Here is a 12,120-nt window from a genome sequence, read left to right as displayed (position 1 = left end):
AAGAAAGTGAAGGACGGTATTGTACATTTATCGAACAGGGAAGACTTATCCAAGATCATACCATATCAGCATAAGTTTAATTACAGTGTTTCATCCATTTTAATTGAATTTGTGATCACACATATCCTCCTTGTAAATACTAACATCTGAACTTATTCCTCAGTAGAGGTATGCTTCCTGTTGTTTGTGAGGGTGTGACAGACTTTCTAATATCTGTCCCTGTGTTCACCCAATTATATCTGTCCCTGTGTTCACCCAATTTGGTTACCCTTATTATTGTAGTCACCATTAATGCGTAGAGCCTATAAAAGCATGGCAACCCTTCACTCGCCAGCTGTGCTAGGCCCAGTCCTCATTAGAGATAATTTACAGTGTTTCATGATTACCCAGAGAGCTTACAAAATTCTTCGCTTCTTTTGAGAATGTCCTTGTATAAGTTCTTTGAATACTTCTACAGGTCTTGATATTGATTGAGCTACAACTAGAGGTAAGAAGATCTGGTCTACTGATCGTTTCCCCAACTTTTTGATTATTTGGAAATACATGGACCTAATTTAGACATAATGTAACTTTCTTCTGTAAATCTATTAAGGATCTTCTAGATAGTGGTTCTCTGGAAGTTATATGACATGGACTGCACAGTTTTACGTTAATAGCTTTGCATGGTAACTCGTCTTGATTATATTGCTTCATATAGCGTTTTCTCGCCATCTGTGCAAATTGTGTGGCTAGCATTTCGTTTATACCTAAATAATGCATATTGCTCGACTATATTTCTAAACCATTAAAAAGGAAGAATCTAATATTACTTGGTTTCTTGCGATGGTTTACTAAATAAAACTGGGCGTCTAACTGTTGAAATAATTAAGATTTTGTTCCACGTTTTTCTATGAATGAAAGTTTTCGTTAATTTAATCGCTGCATCTAGCTGATACAAACTACAAATACAAAAGAGTTATAAAATGGTCCCATAGACCAAGGAAAAAACTACCAAGTGGAAGCATCGATCTGAAACCTTCACCACCATCCATATCTGTTGCTCATTGTATCTTATTTTTACAATACAAGTAAATCAAATAGTTACATTAAGGTATACTTGTCCAGAGATATATGATGCTAAAGTTTGATATTTTTGTGGATAATTTTCAAATTTCTTTTATGATCACTTTTGAAGTTCCAAATCTTGTGTATAGGTAAGGGTTATAGCATGTTACATTAGAAAATTGAATAAAAATAATGATATCAAATAAAAGTAATGAATAATATATTTTTTCTTTTGTTTTCAGCCTATAGATCTTGATTTTTCTAGTACATGCACTATCTAGTTAACCAATTACCTTCGAATTTTCAATTCTTTTTATCATTTTAATTTATTTCTGATATGCCAACTTACGTGGTGCCATACTTTTTTTTGTTGTTGCAGTCTACAGAATATTTGCCAATACCATATAAGTATTGTACTAAGAGCTTGATTCAATGTTGAGTAACTTTTGACTTGTCAATATAAGCATGCATTGCTGTATTAACTCTCTTCTGCTGTTCAATGTCCAATTGTCTATACCATTTGTCATGCATACTACACCACAATTTTCACTGCTACTGTTATGTTGGTCATCTTAATTACCTGAGCATATTATTCTGGGCCTAAGCAACATTGCACGCTACCACTGCCCTTGTCTTATGATCTTTGCACAAACACAAATGTACACCGCTTTCCTTTCATTTTTCTCAAATGATCCTTCTTTGCACCAAAAGTTGTTCCGCCTGTATGAGCCTACTCCATGGATCGATGCAAAACAAAGGACCTCATACTTTGTCCTAAGAGTGGACTAAACATATATGAGGCTTCTCCTACTCTGCTCGATTGAAATCTTCATGCTGCTCGTAATAAAAACGATGGGTGTGTTTCTCTCATGATTTGGCAACTCTTAGAACCTAACCTTACTCTGATTAATGTCACCCTCTTATTTTGTTGCAAAATTCTGGTCATATTTGTAGCTTAATGTTATATCTTGATATTGGAGTTTCATACACTTATATCCTGACAGGAAGTCGCTAGATGCTACAATCATATGCTATCAATTATTTGTCAGTGAATTACAATAGTCAGCAAACATAAACTTGATGTTCTGAATTGTTTTTGGTCCCACATGTAGATGTGTGTGTGGCTTCATTATGTGTAGTTCATTGGATAAATGCAGCCATAAAAATCATAATAATATTTCTCAATTTCTATCATGTAGCCTTTTCACAGTTTGATTTTCTTGGTTTCCAATTTGATCTGACATAAGTTTATCTGTTGAATCGGCAACATTTATCTCTACAATGGATCTTCCTTGATCAACCATTGTTTTTTGTATCCTTATCAATTGGATTAGATTGGTAAATCCAATCGGACCTGAACTCTTAGTTTTTACTTAGATCAGTTGGCAATGAAATCTTCCACCACTTCTCTCATGCAGGTTTTAGCTATGCTTCTACATATTTTGAGCTGAAGCAGTCAAGTGAAGATCTGCTTTTCTATAGAATGAAAGCAAATGGAGAAGATTTCTATTGTTATTAATGGATCTAGTATAAATGTTGAGCATCCAACACAAGACAGGAGTACTCCCAGCCGTGATGTTGTTGTCCCTTTTGTTTTTCTGAATGCTATATCAGTGTCCCTTGAGAATCAGATCTCCTATCAGGTGGGAACTTGGTTTTGAATCTTTCCCTTTGGCAATGAGTCCTTTGAAGCCCCGTTAATCATCATTGTCTATTTTTTCTTGGTTTATCAGATTTCCACTTTCCAAGATTTTGGTCCAAAAAGTAGAGAACTAGTGAGTTGGCTATTGCTGTTGACTGTTCACAAAGGTTGTGATCAGGGCACTAGCTAGGGTGAAAGCGAGTCTGTTGCCCTCTGCCGTTGCTGCTTGATGCTTGATGCATACTACTATCAGCATTATGCATAGGTGCACGTGCACTTGGCATGTGGTTTGACAAGTGAACTTCTGAAGATTCTTGAAGCAACTTCTGAAATCCATTGGAACAATGCAGTTCATCCTGGGCTCTGATGATGAATAGAATGTTCTTTTTTTCTATATTGAATGGTATCCTATTTGCATTTAAAGCAGTCACATAGACAATGTTGAGTGGAAAAAGAAATAGGGGCTTTCTATTCCGTGTAGACGAGGAAAAACCTACCAGTTGGAACAAAACGACCTGGTCCACAACAAACTCGCCCTGCTGATCCAGGCTTGTATATTACAGTAAGCAGTGCAGTTTCATATCATAATCATATCAAAAGACATTTCATCAAACGAATAAATTGACATTCTATTCATGTTATGGAATCAAACACTAACGCTGGCAGGCACACATACAGATGTTTGGAAACTAACACATCTCCACTTCAACTCGGACATTTTTTTCGATAAAGGATGTTTTATTACTTTGGCAAGCAATTACATCCAGCCTCTGCATAACCAGGATGCACACAGCTGTTTCAAAAGTCCAGAACGTGCAATAAAAGTAAAAAGGCGAAATACATATCGAGACGATAAACTATATAACGCCTAAGACGAGTGTGGAGCTTCAATCCTTAGACTATGCTGCCACCCATGTCGGGAAAAAGTATCCCTCGCCGTAGCCTCCAACCGTGTACAGACCTCCATAAATAGGTCTCGGTTCTCCGCCCGCTGAAGAGGTAACCACGAACGGAGAATACATCTGTAGATGACCTGCAACAAAGAACAGTTTTTATCGTTAAAAATCTTGTCATTTCTACATAGCCATAGCGCCCAGATAACTGCAAGCGCCCCCACCCTAAGAAGCAACTTAAACCTTGAATCAACACCATGAAGCCAATTGCCAAAGACATTTGCCACACTAGTCGGGGGATACAGGGTAGACGCTACTTGGATGACTGACCATATAGATTTCGCAAAACTGCACTGGAAGAATAGGTGTTTGATGGTTTCGTCATGATGACAGAAAACACACCGTGAATTTCCATGCCAATTCCGCTTAACAAGATTATCTTTAGTAAGAATAACTCCTCGACGAAGGTACCATCCAAAAATCTTGATTTTTAATGGTATCTTCATCTTCCAAATTTTCTTATTATTATGAACTGGTAAATCAGAATTGAGGATTGCATTGTACAAAGATTTAACTGAGAAAGAGCCCCAACTCGGACATGGCATCAGTGTTTCATAATTCACACATAACTAACTGAGGCTTGTTTCATCCTGCAGGGTCTTGCGGTGTGGCCCCAAAGGCGTCGACATGGTCGTCCTCCTAGGTGGTGGAGGCGGAGTGAGACGCGCCTGCCCTGACCGACTCGGTGAGCGGGACAGTGGCGATGGTGGATGTATCGGTTCACGGCTTCCGCCTTGAGCAACTAAACACATATACAAGATCAAATCATATACGGATAACATGAATAAGAATTAAGATGCAGTGCATGATTGGAGTATGAAGCCCGTACCTTGGGCCGCCGCCGAGCACACCAAGGAAGAACAGCATATGAGAGCGAGGAGGGCAACGCTGAGTGTGAGTGAGGACGAACGCTCCATGATGGATCGTTCTCCAGATTCTCATTGCTGCGTCACTTTATAGGCCAACAGATAAGTCAAAGTTGTATCCAACAAAGAATTCGGTAGGCGATTTCTCTTCTTCCTCTTCTTGACGTCTCTCACATGCTTGCTGCTGCTACAAGTATGCTACCGCTACAACTAACAATGGTCCAAGTCGTCCGTCGGTCAATGCTACAAGTATCTCGGAAATTCATCTGATGACTAATGCAGTGGCATGCGTGTACACGCGTACTAGTATGTGCCGCTGGGCTGTGGCGGCCCGACCGCGTTGTGCTGTGTGTCTCCATTGTCCAAATGCACTGGAAGTTCAGTGTTTACTGATTTGCATTTTCAGACGGCCGGTCAACTAAACGTGCATTTCTCTCTCTACTTGTGTGGCCTAGCTCGTTGCTCATGTTATTGCAACCTCATGTTATTGCAACACTTTAATGACATTGACCATCATAAACACACACAAAACTTGTTGGGCATTTTTTTTCCTTTCAAACAGAAATTAGGTATTCTTTTCTGCCGACTTCTAGCGAAACATCGTGTCAAGTTCTTGATTCGATGCCTTTCGTTGCGCAAATATGATAGAGGAAGAAAAGGATTTGTGTGCAAATATGCAACCTCCCGCCCTGTTCTATTGATTCAAGTAAGGAAACTCTGAAACGCTGCTGTTCCTCCGGGGGAACAGCGTTTTAATCGTCCTGCTGCGTGGCCGTCCGATGGCACAGCGTGAACGTTGCTAGGCTGATTATCAACCGGGGGATCGAGCGACTTCCGTCCCCCGCCTCCTCCTAGCGATGCGTGGCACGTGGGATGACGCGGCCTCCTTCTTCCTTATCTCTTCACCCGTCTCCTTCCTCTGATTTTCCTCTCCCTGCGTCCCTCCCCTTTCCCCGTCGCGAGCCCCCTGCCGCATCTGCCCCGTGCCTCCAGCCACCGGCGTCCTCAACTCAGCCGCACCACTCCTCCATTCCTCTTCCACCCGAGCTCCGACTTGCCCCTCAACCTCCACAGGCCTGCTCCAACCGGAACTTTTCTCAACTCGTTTTTCTCTCCCGCTGGAACCAGCGATGGCGCCGAGGACCGCGACGCTCCTACGAGGAGGAGGCGACTTGCGCAGCTGCAAGGCCAGGGCTGGCAACCGAGGATCTGTAGAGGGGTAGCCGGAGTTGCTTCAATCGATGACCCATGTTGCTGCGAGGGGACGGCGGGACTGCTACCAGCGTGGATGCACGGAGCTTCCATGGTAGCACGTCGGTGTAGCGGCGGCGGACGAGATTGCTGCTAACGGTCACCGGCTCTGCTACGTACGGTCGCTAGCATTGCTAGACAACGGCCGCCGACGCTGCTACACATGGTCATAGGTTCTGCTACATACGGTCGGCGCCACCGCTACATGCGCCGCCGGCGCTGCTACAAAAGGCCGGTGACTCTGCTACACACGGTCACCGGCTCTGCTACACACGGTTGTCGTATCTGCTACAAACTCCTGCATCCACCGCCGGCGCTGCTGCAAGCCATCCACCGTCGGCGCTCACTGCTCCGAACTGCCGCCGACCTGCTCGAGTCATCGTTGTCCCGTCATCACTGCAGCCTGCAAGTTCATTTGCGTGCTGCCGTAAGCGGCACCGTTTGCAGCAAGGGGGTAGGTTGCGTGCTACGAGTCGCGCCTCTCTCGGTAGCGGTCACGGCTCACGGCAGAGCTCCGCGGGTCTCCGCTCGGTTGATGTGCTGCGAGGAGAAACAGATGAGTCATGTGCTAATTATTCGCGAGCGGAGCGAAGGGAGGTTGAGGAAAGAGACGAGTCAAAGGAAAAGACGGAACGGGATTGATAGCCATTTCATCAGCGCATCGGACGGTTGCAGACCCGGGGGATCGGGGATTTGATCCCCCGGGGGACGCTCAGCTAGGCTTGAAGTAGTTCAGCAGTCACATGATCATTTGTTCAAGAAGGCAACTCCCTTTTCGTGCATAACTGAAATAAATAGTTTTATACAATCAAGAGAAAAGCTAAATAGGGGATGGGAAAAGGGAGTGCGCTTGCATGGGTAGGAAACCTGCTAATACGTGCTTGGCGTCGAGCACTCACTACGGGGCAAAAAACGTACCAGTGAGACTAAAGCCTGCAGTAACAGAGTTAGGGGTTCAACATTCACATGTATCACGCATGAGTACAAAATGCAATACAGGCTAAACAGAAACAAAATGCTATAACTGTCTTACGCCCTTCGATCATCAGAGTTGTAGATGAGTTCTCCTCAGCAAATCCGCAGCTTTCTGCAGCAAACCTTGAGCGTCAGTCTTCACTTTGTATGTGTCTTCAGTTCCATATATACAGGCCTGCCTAGTAGTACATATTTATCAGAAGTTATCCTGTTTCTGATTGACCAAATGGACTAGCAAACATCGGCAAGAAGCAATACATACAACTTACGTTCCCTAGCTGATAAGGCATAAAACCAATCCAAACTTTGCCAAAGATTCTTGGACAAGAAGGTGCTCATAGGGATAGGGTGTGTGTGTGCGCGTTCATAGGAGTAAGTGTATACGTGTGTATGTGAGCGTCTACGTTTGTACCGTGTTTCTCAACAAAAAAAAAGTACTCAAATGACTTTAGCTACAATACATGAGAGAAAAAGGTGACTGAAGTTTCTGTGTTGTCACAAAATGAGCATTTAGGCGAATCCAACGAGTTTTTTTTTCTCAGATTGTCTCTAGTCAGCACATCATTTTGGTACAACTGCCACAAGAATTTGTTAATTTAAATTAGAATAAAAAAACTCAAACCTAGAGATATTAATGATGACTGTAAATTAGGAATGTCGACCAGTACTTCCTGACCGGTGGGAGTTAGTGAAGGTCTTTTGAAACCTTAGTTTATTGTTCTATGGCCGTTTTAATTCTGATCAATTCCTAGAGCCTTTTGAAACTTTGGTTTGAATTCCTTCTATTCTAGTTTATTTTTACTAAATTTAATTGAACGTTCCAGAATTAGGTTGAAAATTTTGATTGTTTATAGATTTTTGAGCTTCCGTAGAGTTTTATATTTTTGTTTAAACTTTATAAGAACGTTGAACAACGGGGCAAAGATATCTTCCCTATCTATGCGTTGTTAGATAGAACTAGCATGGTGGCCCTCGCAAATGCGAGGGCAACATTTGGATATGTTAGATATTTTGTATGTTGTATGTCCCCCCCCCCCCCAAAATATATTTTGTATGTTGTATCGAAACTTATATAGTGTGTAATCATTACTACATAATATCTAAATAATTTTATGAGAAAATCACAATACTACCAAACATTCAGTTTTAAGATGATATATATGTCAATATCGATGTATGGCGCACATATTCTTCTTGTGCTAACAGTGTAGCTATTCCACATATTTGTGAACCAATCTCTCACAGAAACAAAGAACTGTTTTTCTAGAAATTTTTGCTATTAGATTTTTGGCAAAGATATTGGTTTCGAATAACATAAAGTTGATGGCATTGAATTCCAAACCCCTTGAAGTAATACAATAGACTTGTGTGATATCTACATTTCCTCTTTAATCTTATCAAATAATTGTTGATAATGTTCACCAATACTGGTATAGAACTTAGATTAATGATTTCACATGAACACTGATGGATCATTGTAAATAATTGTGTTCTCTTCTTTCCACCTACATGTTTAGTGGTTGTATTACTATCATATGTTTGATGCACACATTCTCGTTTACGTTAATTCCATCAGTCGCATTCTCATCGCCGTGATGTAAAATACACCAGCTTACATTCATTAAATAATGCAACAAATTATCTCTAACCCATACCATCCCTTGCTTCATATATCGAATTGTAGCAAGTCTCTCAAAATTCACAACATTTTTTCGCATAACTAAATTCACTCACTAACTGCACCCCATGTCTTCAATATATGAATATGTGACTTTTAGTGTTCTTTGACACAGTATGATTTTTTCGCAATGAACACACAATGATGCAATCAATACATTACTGCTCTAATTTTTACTTGTTGACAAAAAAAGTAAGACGGCATGATCCCTACGAGTAGTTGAATTTGACAAGCTTTACTATATGTCTAGTTAAATAATAGCTACTCCCGTTTATATGAACTCATGATAATACATTATTTTCTCGTATTGTAATGCGCACTCTTACATTCATCTTCGCTAATAAACTTGCATAGTTGAGGTGAATTTTAGAAAATCACCATCACCACCACATTTATGGTTAATATTAGTCACCTTTGTATGCAACACATATGAAGCAAGGAACGATCTCACATTGGTTTATGCGATGCATACACAATATGATTCTCCTATACGAATCGTGTAATACTTGGCCGATTGAATCGGAAATCTCTACCGAGAAAAAAATACGTTGGCCCTGATTCCAAGTTGTCCCTCTTCATGTCAAACAAAACAACGTACCTTTAATTTGATATCTAAGTTCTTAATTACTCGTACTATATTTGTAAGCTGCGACCGAAGTAATCGTTTTCCAGTACCGAACCACTAATTTATTCATGCAACATAATCAAATACGAAGTCATAACATCCATGTCAATATGTATGTTTCTAGACTCTAGGACATAACCAGAGAGTACAAAATCAAAACATCCCTGTCAATTTGTAAACTGGCACACACTTAACACGGTGTAAGTAGTAAATGATAAAATTTTCGAGACTCAACATCGGTGGCGCATGTTTCATCGATGAACGCAAGGGACGCTCAGTTCGCAACAACAGCCTGCTGCAGGGTCTTGCGGTAGGGCGCAAGTGTGGAGATCGTCATCGCCGGCGGCGTCCTGTCGGTCTGGGCGTGGTAGCATTTATAGCAAGCGCCCGACTGCCCGTGCTGCGGTGACGGAGGACGAAAGATCCCACGGCTTCCGTCGAGCTCTGCATATATGCATATCATCAGTGGATTAGTAGTAGGTTACGAGAACTTGCATCAAGACTGAAGACAATAAACTACGGCCACAATAGTACTACGTGATTAACCTACTTAGCTTTGGCCGCTGAGCATGGCAGGGGCAGCACATTAACATGATAGCCAAGATTGCCACAGCTGGTGCGATTGAAGAGGAGGAAGATCGATCCATCATCCTCTTCTTGATTATGTGAAGTATGCAACTGATCGACCTGTCCAGCCGGCCTTAGGAATTGTAGCCTCAGTCGTTTATATATAAATAACGAAGCTTATGTTGACCAGTACTAGTCTTGCGCTGAAGAATAATTTTGATGGGGATATGCTCGATTTCGCAGGGATGGACTCACGATTATTTCAACGGTCAAAGTCGTCCCTCAGTCAATATACAAGACGCTTGAAATTTCGACTTATGACAATGACATGGCTTGACTTTTGACAGAAGCTCCAGTAGTAAACTAGTAATATATAAGGACATGGACAGTTATATATAAGGTGGTCTTTTCTTATGCATTCAGTGTAATATAAAAAAGATGAAGAGACATGTTTCCTTTAGTGCCATGTATATCAATTAGTGTTTGCATCTCTAAAACAACGAGGCAGAAATTTGCTTTGATGGACATACTTTATAAAAAACCATTGCACAAGTTAATTAAGTGGGCTATCAAGAACTGCCGAATTTTTTCACCTGACCAGACACACAACATACCGGAAGTGTGCATCGTTTAATGCAGAGGCTGAGGGGTCTCCTCATTTTTTAAAAAATAGACACATAACACACTAGTCCAGATCAATCTGTCTCCGGGGCAGGCGGCGGTTCAAAACCCCATCTATGGAGGTTTGATCACACGTTAGAGGTTATGAGTTTCAGAATATTTCCTTGAGGTGGTTGATGTTCCAGAATTCAAACATGGTACTAAGCAAATGGCTTTTAAAAATTTAAGTGAAGATGGGTGATTGAAAAAAGTATATATTCAATCCAAAACGCTTATGATTCACCTCTCTTAGGAAGGGACTAATGAAATTGAAACATTAGTTATTTACCAGGGGTCATTTTAAAGTACGAAACGGAGTAGTTACTTACTTCTGGGAAGACATTTAGCTAGGGGCCGAACTATTAGCTAGGCAACTTGGTTGCATAACATAGTCTGACGAAAAGAAGTTTCAGCGCTGATGTTTTGTCACATAACCCACTAAATATTGATTTTAGATGGGCCCTTACTGCGAAGAAATAAACGTCTTGGTTACATCTTGTTCAGCGGTTTGATCACAAGTTAGACGTTATTGACTTTCTGAAGTTTTACATGAGGTGGTTGAATAAACCGTCTAAGATACGACAAGTATATGATGGATTAGTTTGTGGCCCACGTGAGATATATTAATTATGTTCTTTGACTTGTCTGCACGATTTACTATGAAAATATACACTCCTTTAGTTTAAAAATAATTAATGTTCTAGTTTTATCATAAGTAGACTAATTTGAACTGACCAAATTTGCAAAAACTATATTATTATCTAAACCACAAATATCTTTTTACCATACCCCCTCTATCTTAAAAAGAATGTTTCAACAACTTTGTCAAATTTTACAGGTATCTACACAAAAACTTATCTCGATACATACATATCTAGATAAAGTTGAGACATCCTTTTCTAGAAAAAGGAAGTATTCATTCCCAAGGACACCAACAGCAAAGAGCTATCCCTTTCTAGATTCCAGCTTAGAACATCAGCACCCCTAAAACACATGTCTCATACAAAAAACGTAAGACACGTTTACTTCGCCACAGCCTTCAGCTGCAGAGCCTTGCGCTGCGGCGCTTCAACTGCCGTCATTCCCGGTGGCCCAGCGCATGCATCGGTGGCCTGGGCAGCCAACCGGTCGCCCCGGTTCCGGCGCCCTAGAAGTAGACGGCGGACGGTCTCCATCCTGCTGAAATGCATGCATATTTGCACATCATCATAAGTTACTTCTAGTACGTGCAAGAAATTCATGAATCCGGCCCCTACGTGATTATTTAACCTTGTAAGAACTTACCTCGGATAGTCGGATGGCTAACGAGCATGACAGAGAGCACCATATGATTGCAAGGATTGCCAAAGCTCTTACAGTTTTAGACGAAGATCTTCCCATGATCCCCTTCTGAGTCATGTGCTTCTACGTAAGAATAAGTATGCAATCGTGTAACGTGTGCAACACACTAACGCATGCGCCCTCTTTGCCTTGCCTTCGGAATAACCTCAGTTGTTCATTTATATATAGAATACGTGAAGTACTAGTCCTGCCCGGAAGATTCATCTTGATAGAGATAGGTTGAAATTAGGCTCAATCTCATGGGTAGCAACTCGCCACGTATGGTTCCAATAGTCCAAGTCATTCCTTGGGCAACAAATTGGGACATTTGGAAATTTTTGCTTTCCGACATTGACATGATCGAACGAACTGTTTGAGACCACCTAGGTCTAGCAGACCTAGCTTTAAAAGGGAAAAACAGTTCACATATGTCCCATGGATCTCTTTTTATGCGCTTATTCGGCTTCGTAACACGTGCACTGGCGTGAGCCTTTCATATGTTGCATTGTTTCCACCGGATGCAGCGCTCACATGTTATT

The sequence above is a fragment of the Lolium rigidum genome, chromosome 6 (assembly GCF_022539505.1).
Source record: "Lolium rigidum isolate FL_2022 chromosome 6, APGP_CSIRO_Lrig_0.1, whole genome shotgun sequence".
Lineage (NCBI taxonomy): Eukaryota > Viridiplantae > Streptophyta > Magnoliopsida > Poales > Poaceae > Lolium > Lolium rigidum.
This window is presented reverse-complemented; position numbering follows the sequence as displayed.